Source organism: Cupressus sempervirens, chromosome 11 (genome assembly GCF_028749045.1).
Source record: "Cupressus sempervirens isolate cs-2001-9-10 chromosome 11, ASM2874904v1, whole genome shotgun sequence".
NCBI classification, from domain to species: domain Eukaryota; kingdom Viridiplantae; phylum Streptophyta; class Pinopsida; order Cupressales; family Cupressaceae; genus Cupressus; species Cupressus sempervirens.
This window is the reverse complement of record NC_143128.1, coordinates 108,457,765-108,482,855: the sequence shown is the minus strand read 5'-3', so window position 1 is coordinate 108,482,855 and position 25,091 is coordinate 108,457,765. Positions and strand designations below refer to the sequence as shown.

The window sequence follows — 25,091 nt, the reverse complement described above, 5'->3', positions numbered from 1 at the left end:
TGGCAGATATTATACTAGAAAGAGATAAAGATGGAATAGGAAAGGGGTGAATATGTTGAGAATTATGCTCAACCTTGCAAGCCTTTTCTAGATAATTCTAGAATTTGTTTGTGGTAGTTTTCCAGATGTTTATGATTCTGAAAAAGGTGTATGAGTTGTTAAAAATGTGTCTTGTCCCTAGTACAATATGTGAGGGCTATTTTTAGAGTATAAACAACTTATTATATGAATTTTATGTGGGTCTAAACTAGAGGAAAAAATTATAGATGAAAATGCTATTCTTGGAGTTACAAATGACAAGCGGATAATATATGATATGGTTGTTTTGCCCATGGTTTTGTAAGACCAAAAATGGTTTCCAAGTTATAAATCACTATAAAAGGAGGGCTTGGGGAGGTGTTTGAATCATTGAGTTATGTTTGTAAGGCTGATTTCTAGAAGGAGTCTCTCTAAGTCCAAGTCCAAGTTCACGTGGTGATGTGCTCCTGTAATAACTTGCATTCCAAGTGTATTGTACTCTTCTTGATTTGAGAATACACTATGTAGGTTTTGGAGGCTAGGGTTTTTCTCCCAGAAGGGTTTCCCCATGGTATTTATTGTGTTATACATTCATTGTTATTTTAATTATGTTATTATGCATTTCTTGAGATCTCTACAGTAGTTAGTTAAATTTTCATCATCATCCTCTCAAGATTAGCATAGGAAGTGATTTTGTGCACCTTTGCTTCCTTACAAGTGGTATCAAAGCTTGGTCAATTTTGGTTCTATTTGTTGGGTATAGGAGTTTTTGAGCTAATCAAGGTTTGAGTGGGAGCTTGTGTAGAGGTTTTCATTTCTATGTTGTAGGATTGCAAAGATGGAAAGCATATTAGGGAGGATTGATGTAGAGAATGTTTTTGGCACAAAATTTGAGATGTGGAAGCAAAAGATGGAAGATCTATTGATTGATTGGGATCTATGGGATGTGATTGATGAGAATAAATTGTGGCCCACAGATCTGACTTTAGCAACACAGTATGATGTGATAGATAGAAAAGATAAAGGTCTCATTAGATTGTGTCTTATAGATTCAAATCTAATTAATGTCCACGAAGAACCTACCATGAAGAAGCTAAGTGAGATCTATCAAGTGAGATCACTTGTGAACAAGATTTTCTTGAGGAAGAAGTTGTATTCATTGAGAATGGAAGAAGGTAGATGGATTTTTTAGCATCTTGAAAGTTCTAATATGTTGGTGACTTAGTTGACCTCAGTTGGGGTATCAATGGATGAATAAGAAAGGTGAAAAATATTGTTATGCTTGTTGCCAAACTCATGGGACAACCTTTTCATGGCCATAGGGAGCATTTCAATTGTCTTGAAGATCTGGGACATTGTTGGTTCTCTACTTTCTGAGGAGATGAGAAGGAATATCTCTCTGAATGCTAAAGAGGCTTTCAATATTTGAGGAAGACCAAAAGAAAGAGGTAAGAATGAAAAGAAACATGGACATTCTAAGTCCAAGAATAATGGGAGATCAAAACCTCCTAGTAAGTCCAAGGTGATCTATAGGAATTATGGCAAGCCTAGACACTTCCGAAAGGACTATAAAATGGAAAAGAAGAAGAAGAAGAAGAAGCAAGATTCTAATTTGGAGTCTAAGAAGGAAGATGGAGATGTTTTCATCACAACCTTGGTCACTCATGTAGGTGAAAATGAATGGTTGATAGACTCAAGTGCATAATAAGATAAGGGGGAGAAAGCAAAGAATAGGACAAAACAACATGAATTCAAAGAGTATTAGTTGGGACACATTTACTCAGTAGGAGTACAAAATTTTGAATACAGAATAGACCTATCAACTTAGGGGGAGCTATTAAATTTTGAGGTATACAAAGTTGTTGCAAAATTTTGAAATTTTGAAGTTTCGTACATAATCCGAATAAGAGATATGTTATGCTCATAAGGATAAGGATATCAATGCATGACCAAGTATTTTTGACACTCATGTCAAAGGGGTAGATTGTTGATCTCAAATTGGTTTTGACTAATGAGTATCTACACACTGGATTAATTTACTTAGTTCATGTTGAACAAGTAGTACATGCTCAGCACAATATATAAAATAGAGCATGCTAAGTCCATAGTGAGTGCTGAGCCACTCATGTGCCAAGTAGATAGTGTATACTGAGTAATTCAAGAATTAAGTAAGAAGTGAATGCTAAGTAATATAGATGCCAAGTCACAGTATAGAAATTAGTATTTTTTGAGCATCAGAGACTTCAGATGCCGAGTGAGAAAGTTTTGTCAAAGTTGTTTTTAATGGCACAAACAACTATGTAAATCATTTTTGAGCTGACTTAAAGATTGATTTATGCTATTTTGGAGATAAGAACAAATTTTAAGTTGGAATCCTTATGAATTACGTGTAGACAATCATGTAAAGGGAAGGATTAAGTGGCAAAATAGATGAATTACAATCATTGATTCACACGTAATCCTAAGTCACCTAAATCTGCTTAAGGATGACAAACCCTAAAATTACTAAGGTGTATGAAGGAGTGAAGAGAGAAGTTTACATGGAAAAATAGAGCATTCATGGTGGCTAAGGAATTGTGAAGTGAGATTTCATTATAGAATCATTTAAAGGAGAACAAAGGAAAGGAATAACATACAACAAAGAGACATCTGATCAAGAATGATTGAGAATACATTAATTTAGAGGTGATTTGTCATCAAGCAATAAAGTCCCAACTGTAGGATCATTGCTAAATCATTCCAGTAGGCGAATCAGTTAAATCTCTTAACAAAGTAGTCCTAAAAGATTGTATTGAAATCCTCTAACAAGGTGCTTACTTAATTGTGAGTTAAAGTCATTTAACAAGGCACACTTCTAATAGGGTGTTGAAATCTTTTAACAAGGTAAGACCTAATAGTCTTTGTAAGCCTTTAGCAGGGCAGACCTTTCATAGGGTAGATCATGTCTCATGATTAAACACTATAAAATTCATTGGAGACACTTTATTATTGTAGTAGTGAAGATTTATGGGTGTCATCCCCACCCTAGTTTTACCTTCTCATTGGAGAATTTTTGGGTAATCATATCTAGTGTCATACATGTGTGAATGTTTACTTGTTTAAATGTTTTATATGTACATGCTTTACATGGTATTTTAGTTTAATTTAATATATGAGATGGATGTGTGGTGAATGCTTTTATGGGTATGAAGTTTAAACTACTGATTCACCCCCCCACCCTCTCTGAGAAGCTTACCTTTCCTATTGTAATTCCAACAATTGTTATCAAAGACTAGTTTTTTGAAATGTAAGAACTCCAAACCTACTTGTCATAATTGTGGTAAGGAAGGACATACTACTAATGTATGCAAGAGAAAGATTGTAAATTAGAATGTCCAACATAAGAACATGGCTCACTACCATAAGTTCAACAAACAAGGTCATTAGGCACATGAATGCAGAACCAAGACTATGCACACTCAAAGATTTGAAGGATACTATTAAAACTGTCAGAATTATGGACATAAAGCTTTTGAGTGCAAATCCAAACCCATGTGGTCATCGAATAGGAAAACAAAGATAAGAAACAATGGCAACTCTTATAATTGGGATAACAATACAATGTATAGCTATCATTATTGTCAAGAATATGGACATGTTCCTCAGAATTGTATTAGAACACACCTCATAAGTGACTACAAAAGGTGGTTGAGTCAAATCACATGTTTTATCTATTTGAACACTGGTCACATTAGTCGATATTGTTCAACAAGGTCAAAGGCACCAAGTTTTGAGTTTGATAAAGGAAAAGGCAACGCAAATGTTGAAAATGTTAGAAATGAAATCAACAAGACATGGAAGAAAAAGAATGATTGCAACACATCAAATGAAGAAGGGATCACTTCACCCAATGACTCAGGTGATCATACCTCATCAAATTAAGCAATCAAGAGGTATGTGGGATTGATATTTAAAAGTTATATTGTACATCAGTTCCAAAGGACTTAGTACTGAAAAGATTACATTAACATGAATAAAGATGCAAGATGTTATTAGGAATCTAAGAAAAATCTGTAAGTTTTTTATGTTATCGTCGAGGATGAAAAGTTTGCTATGATTACTAAGTAAAATGCTAGATGATACTGAGTCAACAAACTGGCTAGTAGATGCCAAGCTCATAATGGTTGCAGAATGATTGAAATACTAATGGATGCCGAATGACCCAAAAATTAATTGATGTCAAGCTTACAATTGTGTAAGCACTCAACATTAATTGTAGAACTTCAAAGGGTATTTGATCAATTTCAACTCATTTTACATCATTTCAAAATCAGGAAAGAGTAAGAAGAGCAAGAGGTGATTTGGAAATCCATCCAAAGTGACTGCAAAAGATTTGAGTAGTGATTCAACACCATTTCATTAGATCTTGGAAGGTATTTATCAAGTGCCAAGTTATGCTATTTATATTTTTGTAAACCCTAGTTTTGCATAATGACATCTAGTTCAAAGGGTGTAGAGGGTAAGGAGGTTTTGAATGTTCAACTAGTTAGTAATGTGGTTAAACATTCCAATATTCAAAGCCATACCTAATATCAAATTCAAATAAGACCCCTCTAGTGTGTTATCCATGATACCACTGAAAGTTTTAATGGTCCAGGATGTTAGGAAATGTTACAAGTGCAAGATTGGAAGAATTGGTGATATGGAGATCATGCAAGCATATGACAGATTATGTGAGAATGTTGTATTGAGGGAAGAATTCAAAATTGTAGAGAAGAAAGGGTTAACTCATGCCCTAGATTTCCTAAAAATTTTCAAGACTGAATGGATTAGAATTGTATTAAGTAGGATTCATGATAGTTCACTTGTGTAAGATAATGGACCTATCAAAATAAATAAAAGGATAATCCAAAGGGTAATAGGGTATCCAACCCTAGATCAGCCTAAGGCTTTGAGGAGTGATTCAAAAGAGGTTATTGAAAATAAAATAGGAGCCGTGTGGAACAAGAGAGGAATGACAATTGATACCATCATAGATCCATTCATAGACTTTTCAATAAGAGTTATTTCACATAAGTTTTACTAATTTAGTAGATTGGATAGTGTGCCCTATATTGCAATAGATGTTGGCTATAAGATTGTGAAAAAGGATCACACATATATGATCTTGTAGAGCTACAACTACAATAATTGATTGAGAACCTAGGAGCAATTAGAAATACTAAGAGTGCTCAATGTAAATTTGGTTCTATTTTGATATGCATTTTCTTTTATGTTCAAAACACTTTTCCTACATTTGGCATAGTTGCATGGAAAACAAACAGTTTAGTGGCAGTAGAGATAGGTGAGTTCATTTAACAATTGGGTGAGAACTTTGAGTCAATTATGACCAGCTATTTTGAGGACTTCAAGAAATCAATGAAGAAAAGACTAAGAATTCTAGTATCTTTAGTGGAGAAACCTTATGATGATGTTTGTTTCTTAGTAGATGTTGATTATACTTTTGTTCAAGAAGTAACTCTAAGGGTAAGATATCTAAGTCCTTTAGGATATGAAATCAATGTAGATGAGGCCTCTATAGCTATTACTACTTTACTTGCAGAAGACATAGATAAAAATGCTACAACATTTGAAAATTATGAAATGGCAAAATCCAAGATTGCAATGCAACTAATGACTATCTTTGTTATAAAGAAGAGGGAGAAGTTGGTGAAGAAATTAAAAGCTAAATTTGGTGAAAGTGTTGAGTAGGAAGAAGATGAGGAAGAAGTGGATGAAGAGGAAGAAGACACCCACATCCAAGCACCACTTACATTAATACAAGGACAAGGTGAAGATCAACTAGAGGAGGAGATAGAAGTTGATGAAGGTTTCAAGGGAGAAGAAGTTGAGGAAGCACCTACTCCCATTGATCAAAAGAAGAGGAAGGCTAAAGATCAATCAATGATGAAGGCTAAGAAAACTAATAAACCAAGGTAGCCCAAACCTAGAACACCTACTACAAGGGCTAGTGCACATGTCACCACACAAAAGGAAAAGGAAAAATCCAAACCAATAGAGTAGGAAGGAGGAGTGTAGAAAAGACCAAGGAGGAAATACATTGCACAAGCTAAATCTAATGAGGAGGAAAAAATTAGATGACAATAGCCAATTCAAAGTGGTGAGGCGTAATCCACTATTAGATCTTGAAAATCTATGTGAAAATATTAACAATAGTGTAGATTTATCAGGATTTTCTCATGTTGATTTTGATAATCTAAGCAAAGTTGAGAATAATCAAGTGGAGGAGGCTATATATGGCATGATAGAAAATTTTAAGAAAGCCCCACTAGAAATTTCTAACTCTATGCCTAAAAGCTTATATGAGTTAGTTGAGTAGAAATGACACTATTGCTTGAACTTGGAAAGACAAACTCAGTAAGGCACAAACTGCTAAGGATATGAAGAAATATGTAGTTAGGTTTGTACCTAAATATAGAGCCTTTAGAATATTGCAAAACAATATTGAATATCTAGTTAAGAAGTCTACTCAGATGTGGAAACTCACCTATGGGTTAACTATAGTCAAGGCAAGTGAACAAGAACCTATAGAGGTTAAGGATGATGAAGAAGATGATAACCATGAAGACATAGTTGAGGGAGGAACTAAAATGAAAGTAGATGAATAGGCAACAACTAAAGTAGAGCAACAAGAATAACAAAGTGTACAAGATACATAATTGCCTAATGTTAGCCCTCAACATGTAACAAGTGAGAATATTAAAACACTAATAGTGAAGGATGTTTCTAATTTAACTTCTCAGAACATCAATCCCATTATAGAGGAAGATTTAAAAAAGATACTTGATCAGTTTGCACTATAGGAAAAATTATGTGATAATCTTGTATTGATGAGTGTAGATGAGATCCAGAAAATAGTGATAGAAGCAACAAGGGAAGAGGTGAATACACAAGAACCGCTTACTATCACCCCTCAAGTCACTAGTGTAAAACCTTTGGATAAAGTACCTAAAGCTACATCAAATTTAATGTTAATATAGTTGGAAATGACACAATGGAAGTGCAAGGCACCACTAAAGCACATAATGAAATAGGTTTGATAGATTTATTTGTACCTATAGCACAAGTATAAGGTACATCACAAGGCATTGTGGATAATAAGGACAAGCCTAAAGAAACCAAGTTGACACCAAAGATGAAGGAGCAAGCAACCATTCAAGCCCTAGTAACCTTGCCAATATCTGGTACTCGTTCCAATCACACTCTACAATAGTTGAGCACAAGTCCAGCACTATTGCAAATCTCAGTGTCGATTCAAAGTACATCAAAGGTAGAAGAAGTGATACAATATGGAGATGTAAGCCTGGATGAAGATATTTTTTTATCAAAGTATGATTATGACACAATGACCATAGAGTCGATGGGTATATTGCAAGAAGCCCTAGCTAGAAAGAAGCATCAAGAATTTCTCAGAAGGGAGCATAGGTAGAAACACGCATTGTTGGACATTAAAGACATCTTTTTAGATACATTTAGTTTGCCTACTCTAGATGGGACCAAGCCACTCATTGAAAAATTGACAACTATAATGGAAAAGGTTAGTGATGCAGACCTTAACAAAAATAATAAATTATTATAATGGTTAGAAAAGAAATTTCATAATAACTTAGTGAATGAGAAAATATCAAGTGATATAGCACTCACACAAGTTGCATTGGCAACTAAGGTAGAAAGTGTGAAGAAGGTAATTAAGAACATTTTTTCACTGTACACTGAATTGTACAATCCAACACTATTCACACAAGAGACAATAAGTCACATGTTGAGTCTAGAAAACCAAATTAATGCATCAAGTGCAAAACTACCTATGACACTAACTTAAAGTGAGAAGCACTTCAGAACTTTGCTACAAACCTAGAATCAGCTAGCAACATTGTCTATAGACGAAGCCAATACAAGGGCCAAACTGATTAGCATCCAAACAACATTGACCCCACACATGGAGATTTTGCACAAGGAATTAGGCTATGTTTAAACTCTCATGAAGAAAGACCCCAATTTTTAAAGAATAGATAGCCCAGTCCACCTAGGTGTCGAGTTGGCCATCCAAATTAAATCTTTGGATGTAGCATGTGAAAATTGGGATGTAGCTCTCAAGATTATACTAGAGGTCCATAAATATTTTTTGGAAAAACACACTATCATTGTATAGCCCATTGACATAAGTGTCAAAAAGGGGGAGAACTAAATGAGAAAAGTAAAAGTGGAAGATATAGAATTTGAGGGAGATAAAGAAGAGCTAGAGAGTAAGAAAAGGGATAGAGAAAAAGATAGAATAAGCTAAGGGGGAGCAAGAAAATAACATGATAGAAAAAAATGAAGTCAAAGAGTATCACTTGGGACACATTTACTTAGTAGGAGTACAAAATTTTGAATATAGAATAGACCTATCAAAGCAGGGGGAGCTATCAAATTTTGAGGTATACAAATTTGTTGCAAAATTTTGAAATTTTGAAGTTTTGTAAATAAGAGATATGTTATGCTTGTAAGGATAAGGATATCATTGCAAGATCAAGTGTTTTTGACACCCATGTCAAAGGGGGAGATTGCTGATCTCAGACTGGTTTTGACTAATGAGTGTCTACACACTTAAGTCATTTACTTAGTTAATGTCGAACAAGTAGTACATGCCGAGCACAACATGTATAAAATAGAGCATTCCGGGTTCACAGTGAGTGTCTAGCCACTCATGTGTTGAGTCACTCAAGTGTCAAGTAGACAATGTATGCTAAGTGATTCAGGAACTAAGAAAGTAGTAAATGCTGAGTGATATAGATACTGAGTCACAATATAGAAATCAATATATTCTAAGCATCAGAGACGTTAGATGCCAATTGAGATTGTTTTGTCATAGTTGTTTGTAATGGTATAAACAACCATGTAAACCATTTTAAAGCTGACTTAAAGATGGATTTATGATATTATGGAGATCAGAATGAATCTTAAGTTGGAATCCCTATGAATTGCATGTAGCCAATCAGTTAAAGGGAAGAATGAATAGGACCTTGATGAAGAAGGGTAGGACTATGTTGAGTGGAGCTAGGCTATAACAAAAGTTTTGGGTTGAAGTTGTAGCCACTTCCTACTACTTGATAAACATGTCTCCTACAGTAGCTCTTATTGATAAAACACCAATAGAAGCAGGGTAAACTTTAAGAAAGTTGACTCCAAAAAAAGATATAAAATATTGGCGAATCTTTCATTATTTTGAAAAAACAAAATTATTTATATTGGCAAAAATCTCAATTTTTTTATTCTAAATATGATTAATTTTGGCAATTATTTTTTAATCATTATTTTTTTTGTATAAAATATTGATGAATCTCAATAACAATAGGAAGTTCATTAATCACAATGGAATATTACAAATCAAAATTGAACATTTTTTTACCTTGTAGAATGTTATGAGAATCGTTACATATAATTTAAATCAATAGTGAATAATAAATATTGGTGATATATCCCTAAATTAACTAATAATTATGATAATTATTGGTCAGTTCAATTTAATTTCTCCAATAATATATTATATTTAGGTAACTCAAATCTATTCATGTAACAAATATTGTGGCAAATATTTGAGTTTAAATTTTTCAATAAAATAAATTATTGAGCAATTTTAAATATTCTAGAATTGAATTTTATAAAACTATGGCGATTTAGGTTGTATCAAATCTTAAATTATTAGCCAAATTACTAGCCAAAAAATTCTAAAATTAGCCAATTTATGAATATTAGCCACTATACTATACCCTAAATAGAAGCATGGTCAGACCACAAGTGTTTGCTTAGACATTTGAGTGTTTTTGGTTGTGAGGCATATGCTGATGTGCTAAGAGAGAAGAAAACAAAATTGGACAAAAAAGTTGTCAAATGTATCTTCATCAGATATAGTTATGGTGTGAAAGGATATAAGCTTTGGGATCTTATTGCACAAAAGGTATTTTATTCCAGAAGTGTTATTTTTAGAGAATCTAACCCTTCTTCCATTACAGTACAACCATAATAGATGGAAAAAAAGAAAGATGTGATTCAACTTCCTATTACACCTAAGAAATTTGAATCAATGCCCTTATAAAGACAAGACATTGAAGAGAGCTCTATGATTTTTGAGTCGTCAAAGGAAGAGGGAGAACTTGATCATGAACCTAAACCTGATCTTGTTTGAAGGTCTAGTAGACAGAGGAAAGTACTAGAAAGGTACGAATATTCTCCTGATGATTGGAGGTGTATATTTTCTTTGAATGGTAATATTGATGAACCAAAATTTATAGAAGAGGCTCTTAGTATGATTTAGAGTCCTGGAAAATAATCATGGAAGAAGAGATGGAAGCTCTTAAGAGCAATGACACATGGGACCTTGTACCATTCCTTGAAGGATGGAAACTTGTTAGTTGTAAATGGGTGTCCAAAAGGAAGATGAGTTTAGATGGAAGCATTGAGAAGTATAAAGCATGATTGGTTGCAATAGGTTACTCCTAGGTTGCAAGAATTGATTATGATGAAATTTTTTCTCTTGTAGCAAAAATGACATCCATTCAATTTTTCACTTTCTATTGTAGCAACTTATGATCTAGAAGTTGAGAAGATGGATGTGAAGACAACTTTACTTCATGAAGATTTGGAGGAAGAAATTTATATGACATAGCTAGAGCAGTTTGAGGTGAAATGTAAAATTCATTTGGTCTTTAAATTGAAGAAATCCTTGTATGGTTTAAAACAAAGTCCTAGGATGTGGTAATAGAATTTTGATACATATGTATTGAGTTTTGGATTTGTACGATCCAAATCTGATCACTATATATACTACAAGTCTGATAGTGATTATTTCCCACTTATTGGCTTATATGTTGATGACATGTTGTTTATTGGAAAAGGAAAAGGTTTGATTATAGAATTAGAATCTCAACTCTTGGAAAAGTTTGAAATAAAATATTTTGGTGCAGCAAGGTACATTTTGGGAATAGAGATTATAGGAGATAGGAAAAAACAAAAAGCTTTGGCTAGTCCAAAGTAAGTATGTTGGTAATATTTTGAGATGATTCAATATGTAGGATTCTAGAGCATTGAGTGTTCCTATTACTATAGGAATAAAGGTTTCTAGCTCATAGTGTCCTTCATCTGAATTGGAGATGGAAGAGATGAGTCGAGTACCATATCAAAGTGTTACTGGAAGTTTGATGTATTCTATGATCTGTACAAGAGTAGACATTACCCAAGTAGTGGGAGTACTTTCCCATTACATGTCTAATTTAGGAAGAGCACATTGGGATGCAGTAAAAAGAGTTTTAAGATATTTTTAGGGTACCTCAGAGTACTCTATATGTTTCCATGGAATAGAAAATGAGTATTCCTTGGATATTCAAAGCTATGTAGATTTAGACTGGGTTGGTGATGTTCATAAAAGAAGATCCACTAGTCAATATGTGTCTACATTAGGCAATGGTACAATCAGTGGGATGAGCAAGCAGCAAGATGTAGTCACTTTTTCCACTATAGAGGTAGAGTATATGGAAGCTATGCATGCCTATAAGGAAGCTATCTAGCTTAAGAGAATGTGTTCATAAATATAGTTCAAACAGGGTGTAATGACAATTAGAGTACAATCTGCTTAGTGAAGAGCCTAATATTTCATGCCATGACCAAGAACATTGATGTACAATATCATTTTGTGAGAGATATGGTCGATGATGGCAAGGTGAAGCTAGAGAAGGTAGAAACTTTGGTGAATGTTGCTGATGCATTAACTAATCCCGTGAGCATAGATAAGTTTAGAGTCTATGGGCCTCTTGACCCCTAGTAATTAAGTCCATGACACTTTGGATCCCCTGTCTCTTGCAAGGTGTTTGACAAGTGGGAGAATGCTGAAAATTGTGCCTCAACCTTGCAAGCTTTTTCCTAGAAAATTCAAGAATTTGTGTGTGGTAGTTTTCCATATGTTTATGAGTTGGAAAAAGGTGTATGAGTTGTTAAAAATGTGAGTTGTTGCTAGTACAATATATGAGGGCTATTTTTAGAGTATAAAAAACTCATTATATGACTTTTATGGTGGTCTAAACTAGAGGACAAAATTATGGACGAAAATGCTATTCTTGGAGTTACAAATGACAAGTGGGTAACATGTGGCATGGTTGTTTTGCTCACATGGTTTTGGCCCATGGTTTTGTAAGATCACAAATTGTTTCTAAGTTATAAATCAGGGAGGTGTTTGAATCATCGAGTTGTGTTTGTGAGATTGGGTGCTAGAGGGAGTCTCTCTAAGTCCGAGTCTGAGTTTGAGTTGTAGTGATGTGCTCTTGTAAGAACTTGCATTGCAAGTGTATTGTACTCTTCTTGATTTGAGAATACATTGTGTGGGTTTTTGAGGGCGGAGTTTTTCTTCTAGAAGGGTTTCCCTATGGTAATTATTTTTTTATGTGTTCATTGTTATTTTGATTATATTATTATGCATTTCTTGAGATCTCTACAATAGTTAGTTGAATTTGCATAATCGTCCTCTCAAGATTAGTGTAGGAAGAGATTCTACACACCTTTGCTTCCTTACACAATATATTGATAAAGACTAACCAAGCCAATACTGAACAAGCAATGTGAATAGAAAATTATCTCAAGAGGTCTATATAATAGAAAGTTGACAAGGAAACAAAGAAGGAATCAGTGATTTAACCATAGAAGACACAAGATGATAAGAAGTATCAAAATAACAAGGATTGTATTAAATTTATTAATAATGATCACTATGGGGGATTGTCTGAGACTAAAGGAATACTGAAATAGGAAGAAATCTCAACAAGTGAAGATTGATTAAGCCATTTAATTCTTAGTCAAAACTGATCATCCAATTGGTCTCCAAAAGGTCAAAATCTCACATCGTCACATAACAATACTATTGCATTACCCATATTGATACTTTGAGGAAAGAAATTGGTTGGGATATTAATATTTTTGAGCAAAAATTCCATTATTAGGTATCACCATCGGCCCTCAGAGTCAAACGTAGGAAAATGAAGGGAGAAATTCAAATATTCTTCATTTCTACTAAACTCCACATCATACGCCTACTATATGGGAAGAAATAATGATCACTGATGTAAGGAACAAGCAACAAACATAGACAAAGAATATTTGCTACTATAAAACAAATACGATAAAACTTAAATATAAAAATGTTGAATAATAAGAAAGTTAGTACACATGGAAAGAGTAATAAAACTATCATTTTAAAGGAAATTTAGTTAAAAGTATAATGAGGATTTTGAAATAATTTATAAGAATGGAAAACATTTGAAAAGTTTTTTGAATAATCTATTAAGGAATAATAAATATTCTCATGAAGATAAAAGTACAGTGAAAGGCAATTTGAGTATTCCATACAAACATGTAAGTTTGAAACATCTGGCTTATTAGCAATTATAATTATGGCAATTAATGTGATCATGAATGAATAGAAGAATAATGTAAGATAGAAATAGGGGTTGATCTATTATACATATCATGGAGATTTGTTTGAATAGGTGATCCTATGTGCCACCAAAAAAACATAGCAAAAAATCATCAAATGACATATACATTAAAAGATACCAAATCATGAAAAATATATTAGAGGAATGCATCAAAATAGTTACAAATAGTATCCTCTAAATGGACAAAAATATCCAATGGAAAATAAAATGTAAAATAAATTGTTGATAGTGGACAGTGGACACTATAACACTCCCACCAAATAAGTAAACCAACCAATAAAGGAAAGTTCTACATTCAATGTTTGTGTACATATATATGTATACATATATAATAATTTCACAAACTAATAAGGACAACTTTTTCTATCTAATAAAACATAAAACTATAATATAACATACCTTATGTGTCTTGCCCCTCTATTTTCAAGATTATATTCTCCTTTGCATTGAATCTAGAACTTAATTTTATTAGTTATTTTGCTTGTTTGGTGGGAGTGTTATAGTATCCACTGTCCACAATTAATGGGTAAAAGCACAAACCTATGTCACCCTTTTACAAAGGAAAAGGCTAAAAAAGTATAGTTGTTCACCTTCAATGACATAAAACTGGTATTACTATTTAGAAGTTGAAAATGAAGTAAACTAATGAAATGTGTAGAAATGGATGAAGTTTAGATTATAATTTTTAATAATTATTTGGAATAAAAAATTATATATTTTCCTATTTTTTAAAGATAATTTTTAGTTTACAAAAAATGTTGGAAATTAGAGGTCTAGTTCCCACCACAAAAATACATGGAAATAAACTTATTTCCCTTTGATCTTAGAATATGTTATAGATAACATATGTAACTTGAAGAATCAAAAATAAAAATAGGCTTTAGACCTATATTTTCTCTTTTAACACGATTCAAATTCCAACTTATTCAAATCAATAGTTTTCATCTCCCATCACATTTTTCAAAATAAATCTATTTCAATCAAAAGAAAAACTACAGATTCTAGAAGAGGAATCTCTCCTCTAGAATGTTGTAAAAATTTTATACTTTTTAAATATGATTTAGTATTTTTTTTTTCATTCTCAAAATCGACGTCTTCATGAGTTTTAAAATATGTACTTGTAGAATTTTTTTATTTATAATATATTATATCTAATTAAAACACTATGAATTCTGTACGAGACTATTTTTTAGTTTAATCTCTATAAAATGATGTGTATATATTATTAAAATAATAATAAAAAATAGTAAGAGTTATTGAAATGTCAATTTTCTGAAATAATTATATTTCTTTAGTAATTGGATACTAACTAGTATAAAGCATGCATTTAATAGATATTTCCAATTGGAAAAGTGTGAGACCATATATAACTTAGCTAGAATAAATTTATCAAGATCACATGTTTGAAAAAATAGTTTTTAAGATAGAAATACTCATATTCAATCGTTCTAATAAGTCAGCTTGAAAGGTGACACAACTTTGTACTTTCCCCCTTATTAATTATATATATATATGTGTGTGTGTGTGTGTGTGCACATATATGTATGTATATATATGTATATATGTGTGTGTGTGTGTATGTATATATGTGTATGTATATATATACATACACATATATACATATAGACACATACATACATACATACATACATACATACATACATTTATGTATGTACATAGGTATATATGTATGTATGTACTATGTATATACATACATACATATAAATACATACATGCATACATATATATATATACCTATGTACATACATACATACATACATACATACATATATACCTATGTACATACATATATGTATGTATATATATATACATACATATATATATCTATCTATATATACATATATATGTATATATATATATATAGATGTATATATATACATATCTATCTATCTATCTATATACATATATGTATATATATATATATATATACATACATATATATAGATACATATATGTATGTATATATATATATATATATATATATATATATATATATATATATATATGATAAGCGAATATCAAAAGAAATATTTGATTGAATATTTAATCCATAAAATTTAAATGGAATAACTATTATCACATAATTATTATTAAAATAGAATTTCTTACACAAAAATCAATGTTGGAATTAGGGTATTTTCTTATTATAAATAATAATCTTAATCTTCTAATTATTCAAATGTGATTATCCCTACTATTTTTATTATTTGATTTGTGATCGAAAATATACAATGTTATTAAGGAGGAGATTGTTTGAATCCAATCTAGTAAATCTTATTATAGTGTTAAAACCATATTATTGAAGTATGGAAATTTCCATCTCTTACTCCATATTGAGCTATTTTTAGATAGGGAGTTTGTGGAAAGTAATGGAGTAATTTTGGGCAGATGGTAGATTATGCCAATATAAGGGTTAGGCCTTGAGGGACACTGCATGTAGTATGTTTCACGTGACCTTCTCATAGTAAATCTACCATCTATGAATAAACTTAGTAATTAGAAGAAGCGATGATATTTTCACATTAGTTAAATGAATAAACTTAGTTGATTATTATAATTCAATAAATTGGATGTTTAACGATTCCCTAAATCTATATAAAAAGAGATTATTACAAGTGGCATTAGAGCGTTGGGAGATTGGGTCCTACGTAACCTTGCAAAGATGAGGACTACTTGTTCCATGCTCCCTAAAATTATATCTTATATCCCCATATATATTTAAAGAGTTAAGTGAACTCAATACATTTAATTTCATTAATTGTACTAAAGGGTAGATTAAGTGCATTCTGTAATATGTAGTAAAAAATGACACTACAGAGGGATACGGTGCATAAAGAAATAGGAAATAATTTTAAAAGGTGGTCATTTTCATAGGGTAATTATAGTAAAACATTATAACCCATGCTGGACATAAGAATATCTTAGAAGGTAGTCAAGTTACCAAGGAGGGGCTTGTCTAAGTCCAAACAATTGGATCTTTGTCTCAAAATAGGGTAGGCATCAATGACCCATGATCCTTCAAGACACAAGCTTGGAACTATAAACATTGAGGGAATCCATTTGCACATTTAGCATCTAGGCAACTTGGATAACATCTACTGTATCCTTCATTGGTTCGAAATAATAAGATGACTAGATATATAAGAATTAATGTTATTCCCTATATGGCTAGTAAGAGAAGGCAACACACATTACCAAGGAGGAGCTTATCTAAGTCCAAGCAATTGGATCTTTGTCCCAAGTTAGTGTAGGAGTCAACAATCCGTAATCTTTTCGATGTGGAATTGGACTAGTGAACTTTAAGGAATCCATTTACACATTTGACATCTAAGAACCTTGGATAATATCAACTTCTTCCATCTTTCAAGATTTATATGAGTGTTAAAAGATGAACAAATCAATTCTATTATATATATATATATATATAGACACACACTCACACACTCACACGAGTATTAATGATCACTTGTATATATATATATATATATATAGACACACTCACATGGGTATTAATGATCACTTGTGGTTGCAGGACTCTAGATTGAAGAAGTAAATTTCATGAATAATCTTTTTGACTCTGGTGAATAATTGAGACATTAATTAAGAATGCACATGTTATGTGTCTACATCATGTCTACTTTGTTTTTTCATGCATTAATATGCATACTCTATAAATCCTTTAGGTGTTATTACATACAAATATATTCTTTTTATTTTGAATCTATGAGAAATATTTGTATGAATTGTGATTTCTTAAATACGAGGAATTTACGAAGGGAGGGACTATTATGTCCCTCACTTAGAACTTTAATTATAATTTCCTTGTCCTGGTAGAAAGGTTTAATAAATATTAAAGATTTTAAATAATAAAATGCATTAATAAAGTATGATATAATATTATATATAATATAACATAGTATATATCAATATATCAATATAATAAGATCATATACATACATACATACATACGTGCACGCACACACAAACACACACACACACACACACACACACACACACACACACACACACACACACACACACACACACACACACACATACACACAATATAGTAATACATCAAATGTTATTATGATAACATAAAAAAATCAAATAAATGATAAATAATATTATTGAAAATGATATAATATAAGTATTTTAACTAGTATTGAATTATAATATAACAAAATTAAAATTAAAGTAAGGACATCTAAAGAGTCACTGTTGAGAACATGTGTCTCAACCTTGCAATCTTTTTCTGGAAAATTCTAGAATTTGTTTGTGGAAGTTTTCCACTTGTTTATATCTTGGAAAAGAGTTTATAAAATATCAAAAGGTGCCCTATCCATAGTAGAATATAGGAGGGGCATTTTTAGAGCATAGTAAGCTTGTTTTATGACTTTTATGGGAGTCTAAACTAAGAAACAAAATTATGAACGGGATTACTATTTTAACCTGGTTGTTTTTCCATATTGGAAATGTAAATGTCAAAAATGGGTAACATGTGGCATGCTAGTTTTGTCCATGGTTTTGTAAAGCCACAAGTGGTTTCTAAGTTGTAAAATCACTATAAAAGGATGGCTTGGGGAGGTGTCTATGTAATTGAGTTCAGTTTGCAAGACTAGTGCTAGAAGGAGTCTCTCTGAGTTTGAGTTGTGCTAATGTGCTCCTCTAATAACTTGCATTGCAACTGTATTATAATCATCTTGGATTGATAATACATTGTGTAGGTTTTGGAAGGTGGGGTTTTCTCCTAGAAAGGTTTCCCCATGGTAATCACTGTGTTATGTATTCATTATTGTTTTGATTATGTTATTATGCATTTCTTGAGATCTCTGCAATAGTTAGTTGATTTTGCATAATTGTCCTCTCAAAGATTAGCATAGGAAGTGATTCTGCACACCTTTTCTTCCTTACAAGTGGTATCAAAGCCTGGCCAGTTTTTGTTTTATTTGTTGGGTATAGGGTTTTTTGAGCTAATCAAGGTTTAAGTGGGAGCTTGTGTAGAGTATTTCATTTTTGTGTTGCAGGATTGAAAATTTTGAGATGTGGAAGCTGAAGAAGGAAGATTTGTTGATTGATCGAGATCTATGGGATGCGATTGATGAGAAAAAGTTGAGGCCCATAGATCTAACTTTAGCCACACAATATGATGTGATAGACAGAAAAGCTAAAGGTCTCATCAGATTGTGTCTTGTAGATTCAATTTTGATTAATTTCCATGAAGAACCTACTATGAAGAAGCTTTGGAGAAAGCTAAGTGAGATTTATCAAGAAAAATCACTTGTGAACAAGATTTTCTTGAGGAAGAAGTCGTATTCCTTGAAAATGGAGGAAGGTGGATGGATTTCTAAGCATTTGGAAAGCTTTAATGTGTTGGTGACTTAGTTGACCTTAGTAGGGATGCCAATGGATGAAGAAGAATGGTGTCAAATATTGCTATGTTCATTGCCAAACTCATGGGATGGTCTTGTGATGACTATGAGGAGCACTTCAATTGTCTTGAAGATGGAGGATGTTGTTGGTTCTCTACTTTTTGAAGAGATGAGAAGGAATGTATCTTTAAATGCTAAAGAGGCTTTGAGTGTTTGAGGATGACCAAAAGAAAGAGGCAGGAACAAAAAGTGACATGGTTATTCTAAGTCTAAAAATAAGGGGAGATCAAAATCTCCTAGTAAGTCTAAGGCAATTTTCTAGAATTGTGGCAAACCTAGACACCTCTGAAAGGACTATAAAGAGGAGAAGAAAAAGAAGAAGAAGAAGAAAGATTTTGAATCTGAGCCTAAGAAGGAAGATCGAGATTATTTCATCATAGCCTTGGCTACTCATGCAGGTGAAAATGCATGGTTAATAGACTCAGGTGCATCTTTCCACATGACTCCTAACAGAAACTGGTTTAGTAAGTATGCAAATTTTGATGGTGGTAAGGTCTATTTGGGTGATAACTCATTACTTGATATTGTTGGTCATGGAAGTCTTTGTGTGAAATTTTATAATGGTAGAATTAGAAGATTTGATGGTGTCTTGCATATCCTTGGACTAGCAAGGAATTTGTTATCCATTTGTAAGCTAATAAATGCAAGTGTGCATGTACAGTTTTCTAAAGTAGGTGTAAAAATGGTGAGAGGTATTATGGTAATAGTAAGAGGAAGAAGATTGGTTACATTGTACTAGCTTGATGCATGCATGATTGAATGAAATAGTATTTCTGATAAGATTGTGGAAAAAACTACTTAGTTGGAGAAGGAGAAGATTTCTCTTTCAATAGATGGTCATGATTTTTGGGTAACCAAGGGTGCTTTGTCTACTAAAAGTTTCCTACAGAGAAGACCATGTTATGGCACTAGAGAATTGGCCACATAGGTGAGAAGGGTCTATAGACCTTGAAAATTTAGAACTTGAATTTGATTTTTGTGAGCATTGTATCTATGGTAAACAAAACAACATTCAGTTTTACTTGAGTTCTCATAAGTCCTCATGTATTTTGGATCTAATCCATTGGGATGTATTTGGTCTAGTTGGTGTTCCTTCTATTGGTAGATTAGTATATTATGTTTCTTTCATTTACGATTTCAATAGAAGAACATGGGTTTATTTCCTTAAGAGTAAAGTTGAAGTTTTTAGTCATTTCAAAGAATTTAAAGCAATGGTTGAATTATAGACTAGAAAGAAAATAAAATGTTTGAGAACTGATAATGGTGGTGAATTTTGCTCCAATGATTTTGACACATTTTCTAAAGATTTTGGTATTAATAGAGAGAAGACAAGTTCATATTCTCCATAGTAGAATGGAGTTGCAAAAAGAATGAACAGGACCCTGATGGAGAAGGCTAGGAGTATGATGAGTGGTGTTGGACTAGAACAAAATTTCTAGGCCAAAGTTGTAGCCACTACCTACTACCTAATAAATAGGTCTCCTACATCAGTTCTTTTTGATAAGATGCCAATGGAAGCATGGTTGGGCCACAAGCCTTCACTTAGACATCTGAGAGTGTTTGGTTGTGAGGCATATGCTCATGTGCCAAAGGAGAAGTAGACAAAATTGGACAAAAAAGTTGTCAAATGCATCTTCATCAGATATAGTTATGGTGTGAAAGGATACAAGCTTTGGGATCCTATTACACAAAAGGTATTTTATTCCTCAAGTGTTATTTTTAGAGAAACTAAGCCTTCTTCTACTATAGTGCATCCAGAACAGATAGAAGAAAAGAAAGATGTGATTCAACTTCCTGCTACACCTAAGAAAGTTGAACCGAGGCCCTTAGAAAGATGAGATGTTGAAGAGAGCTCTACAAATTTTGAGTCATTAGAGGAAGAGGGAGAACCTAATCATGATCCTGAACTAGATCTTGTTCAAAGATCTAGTAGACAAAGGAAACCACCTGAAAGGTATGGGTATTCTCCTAATGATTTGAGATGCATATTTGCAATGAATGCTAATATTGATGAACCGAGATCTCTACAAGAGGCTCTTGGTATGAATGATTTAGAGTCTTGGAAAATAGCCATGGATGAAGAAATGGTAGCTCTTAAGAGGAATCAAACATGGGACCTTGTACCATTGCCTGAAGGAAAAAAGCTTGTTGGTTGTAAATGGATGTTTAAAAGGAAGATGGGTTCAGATGGAAGCATTGAGAAGTATAAAGCACATTTGGTTGCAAAAGGTTATTCTTAGGTTGAGGGAGTAGATTATGGTGAGATTTTTTCTCCAGTAGCCAAATGATATCCATTAGATTTTTTCTTTCTATTGCATCATCTTATGATCTAGAGATCGAGTAAATGGATGTGAAAACTACTTTCCTTCATGGAGATTTGGAGGAAGAAGTTTACATGCCATAGCCAGAGCACTATGTGGTGAAAGGTAAAAGTCATTTGGTCTGTAAATTGAATAAATCCTTGTATGGTTTAAAACAAAGTCATGGGATGTGATACAAGAAGTTTGATACATATGTGTTGAGTTTGGGATTAATCTAATCACTGTACATATTTCAAATCTAAAGGTGATGGTTTCCTAGTTATTGCCTTGTATGTTGATGACATGTTAGTTTATGGAATAGGAAAAGGTTTGATTTTAGAGTCAAAATCCCAACTCTTGATAAAGTTTGAAATGAAAGATCTTGGTGTAGCTAGGCACATTCTAGGAATGGAGATTATAAGAGATAGATAGAAAATAAAGCTTTGGCTAGCTAGATTAAGTATGTTGGTACTATTTTGAAAAGGTTTAATATGCAGGATTCAAGGCCATTGAGTGTTCCTATTACTATGGGAACAATGCTTTCTAGCTCATAATGTCCCACATCCCCATTGGAGATGGAACAGATGAGTCGAGTACCATATCAAAGTGTTGTTGGAAGTTTGATGTATGCTATGGTCTACACAAGACTAGACATTGTCCAAGCAGTGGGAGTACTTTCCCATTATATGTCTAATCTAGGAAGAGCACATTGAGATGTAGTAAAAATAGTTTTTAGATACTTGTGGGGTACCTTAGAGTACTTGATATGTTTTCATGGAATAGGAAACCATCATTCCTTGGATATTTGAGGCTATGTGGATTTAGACTGGGCTGGTGATGTTGATAGAAGAAGATCCACTAGTGCATATGTGTTTATATTATTTGGTGGTGCAATTAGTTGTATGTGCAAGTGATAGGCTGTGATTGCTTTGTCCACTACTGAGGTAGATTATATGGTAGCTACTCATGCCTACAAGGAAGCCATCTCGCTAAAGAGATTGTGTTCAGATATAGAGTTCAAATAGGGTGTAGTGACAATTTATAGTGATAGCCATAGTTCAATTTGCCTAGCAAAGAAGCCAAATTTTCATTCGAGGACCAAGCACTTTGATGTAAAATGTCATTTTGTGAGAGATATGGTAAAGGACGGCAAGGTGAAGCTGAAAAAGGTAGAGACTATGGTGAATGTTGGTGATGCATTAACTAAGCCCATAAGCACAGAGAAATTTAGATGGCATTCAGAGTCCATGGGCCTCTAGGCCCCTAGCAATTAAGTCCCTAATATTTGGGATCCCCTGACTCTTGCAAGGTGTTCGACAAGTGGGAGAATGTTGAGAACATGTGTCTCAACCTTGCAGTCTTTTTCTAAAAAATTCCAATTTTTTTTTGTGGAAGTTTTCCACTTGCTTATATCTTGGAAAAGAATGTGTAAAATAGAAAAAGGTTCCCTATCCATAGTAGAATATAGGAGGGCCATTTTTAGAGCATAGTTATCTTGTTTTATGACTTTATGGGGGTCTAAAATAAGAGACAAAATTATGGACGACATTACTATTTTAACCTAGTTATTTTTCTATATTGGAAATGTAAATGTCAAAAATGGGTAACATGTGGCATGGTAGTTTTTCCCATGGTTTTGTAAAACCACAATTGGTTTCCATGTTGTAAAATCACTATAAAAGGAGGGCTTGGGGAGCTATTTGTATAATTGAGTTCAGTTTGCAGGACTGGTGCTAGAACGAGTCTCTTTGAGTTCAAGTTGTGGTGATGTGCTCTTGTAAGAACTTGCATTGCAAGTGTATTGTAATCATCTTGGTTTGATATTGTGCGAGTTTTAGAGGTCTCCCAGAAGGGTTTCCCCATGGTAATCACTATGTTATGTATTCATTGTTATTTTGATTATGTTATTATGCATTTCTTGAGATCTCTACAATAGTTAGTTGAATTTGCATAATCATCCTCTCAAAGATTAGCATAATAGTTAGTTTTTTGGTTGTGTCGTATTATGTGTTGAACATAGGCTCATGTTGGTTTCCTTGGTTCTAGTTATGAGGAATAGATATAAACTCATGCAAAATTGGAGTTCAAATTCTCGAGTGGCTTTTCACTCAATATTCATTGTAGAGATTGATATTGGCTGACGATAATCTTGTTGGAAAAATACCATCCTAGTTATGGGACAATAATCCTTTGTTGTATTTATTCAACCTTTTAGGAAACCATTTTCATGGAAGCCTTACAATCCCAATTAGATCAGCTTGTTGGATCACACTAGTAGATGTGTCTATGAATGACTTAAGTGGGCGAATACCATCTGCATGGCCTCTACATCTAAAACTCTTGATGGTCAATGAAAACTCCCTAATTGGCTATATTCCTCTGAGCTTTTGCAATTTGAATCACCTTGAAAAACTAGATCTATCAAAAAAAAATATGAGTGGAAACATTCCTTCATGCTTTGTTAACTATAAGGTTATTCAAGTGTTAAATTTAGGGGATAATAGTTTGGAAGGAGACATACCCTAGGGGCTATGCTCCTCCTCTTTAATTGTTAGAAACAATAGTTTATGTGGACCCTTTCCTCCATTAATCGCTAAATCTAAGAGATTACAAATACTTGATATTGGGCACAACAAATTTAGTGGAGATATTCCATGGTCGATTGGAACTTTGCCAGCCCTTGAAGTGTTGATGATGAAGAGAAATTATTTTAGCAGTAGCATTCCTCTAGATATTGTCCAACTGAAGTAGCTCCAGATCTTAGACATTTCATCTAACAATTTATCAGGTTCTATTCCATGTAACATTGCATCTCTACAAGCAATGGCAGTGCCATGAGAATAAGGGCATGTGTTATCTATTTTGTTGAACCCTTTCCATACAATTGTAAAAATAAAAACACCAAAGGTCATATTCTAAGCTTGGTCCTTTTGAGAGTTTTATGTTTGAGGTTTTCTCTCATGATGAATTATATATGACTATGAAAGACTTAAATTTGCACTATTCATATATTCTTTCAACTCTCATTGGCATAGATCTCTCTAACAATCAACTGAATGGAGATGTTCCTTATGATTTTGGAAAGTTGAAGGGGTTGAGGTTTGTCAATCTGTGAATGAACAATTTAAGTGGAGCTATTCCACCTAGTTTTGGGAAAATGAGTCAATTATAATCATTAGACCTTTCTTCAAACAAATTTAGTGGAAGAATTCCTCTAGATTTTCAATCTCTTACATGGAATGCTTAAATTTTTCCACCAAAAATTTGTTAGGGAGCATACCTCAAGGAGGAAAGATGATCACATTTGATAACACATCATATTATGGGAATCTATTTTTGGAAGGATGCCCACTTTGTTCTTAGCAAAAAATTTCTCCTCCACATCCTTCTACAAGTGATATTCAAGATACAAATGAAGATTATATAGAGGAGATGCCATGGTTTGAGATGGGACTGGGATTGTCAAATGTAGTAGGTTTTTTGGGTGTATTCTTATTGATTGCAGTAAGAAAAAAATGGAGGAAGAGATACTTCAAGCAGGTTGATAAGATTCTAAAGCTTCTATTTTCCTCCATCTATAACAAGATATTATGAAGTCTTTTTTACAAATAGATTGAGCAAAACTATGTGTAGAGTGTCAGTGTCTTTGTAGTAAGGTATTGTAGATGAGTGTCCTAATCTTGAGCTTTTTCAAGTTCATTAAGTTTAATCTATGCAAAGTGTCCTTTTAATGTTTTAGGTGTAAATAAATAAATAAAATTTAGATATTTTGTTAGATTGTAGTTTAGTGTTAGTTTTTTTAATGCTTTATTGAAAAT

General features: G+C 32.9%; 1 pseudogene; it reads left to right on the top strand.

Annotated features, from left to right (window-relative positions):
• The first annotated feature begins 22,409 nt into the window (after positions 1–22,409).
• On the top strand, positions 22,410–24,867 carry LOC149528447 (uncharacterized; annotated as a pseudogene).
• Positions 24,868–25,091: the final 224 nt, after the last annotated feature.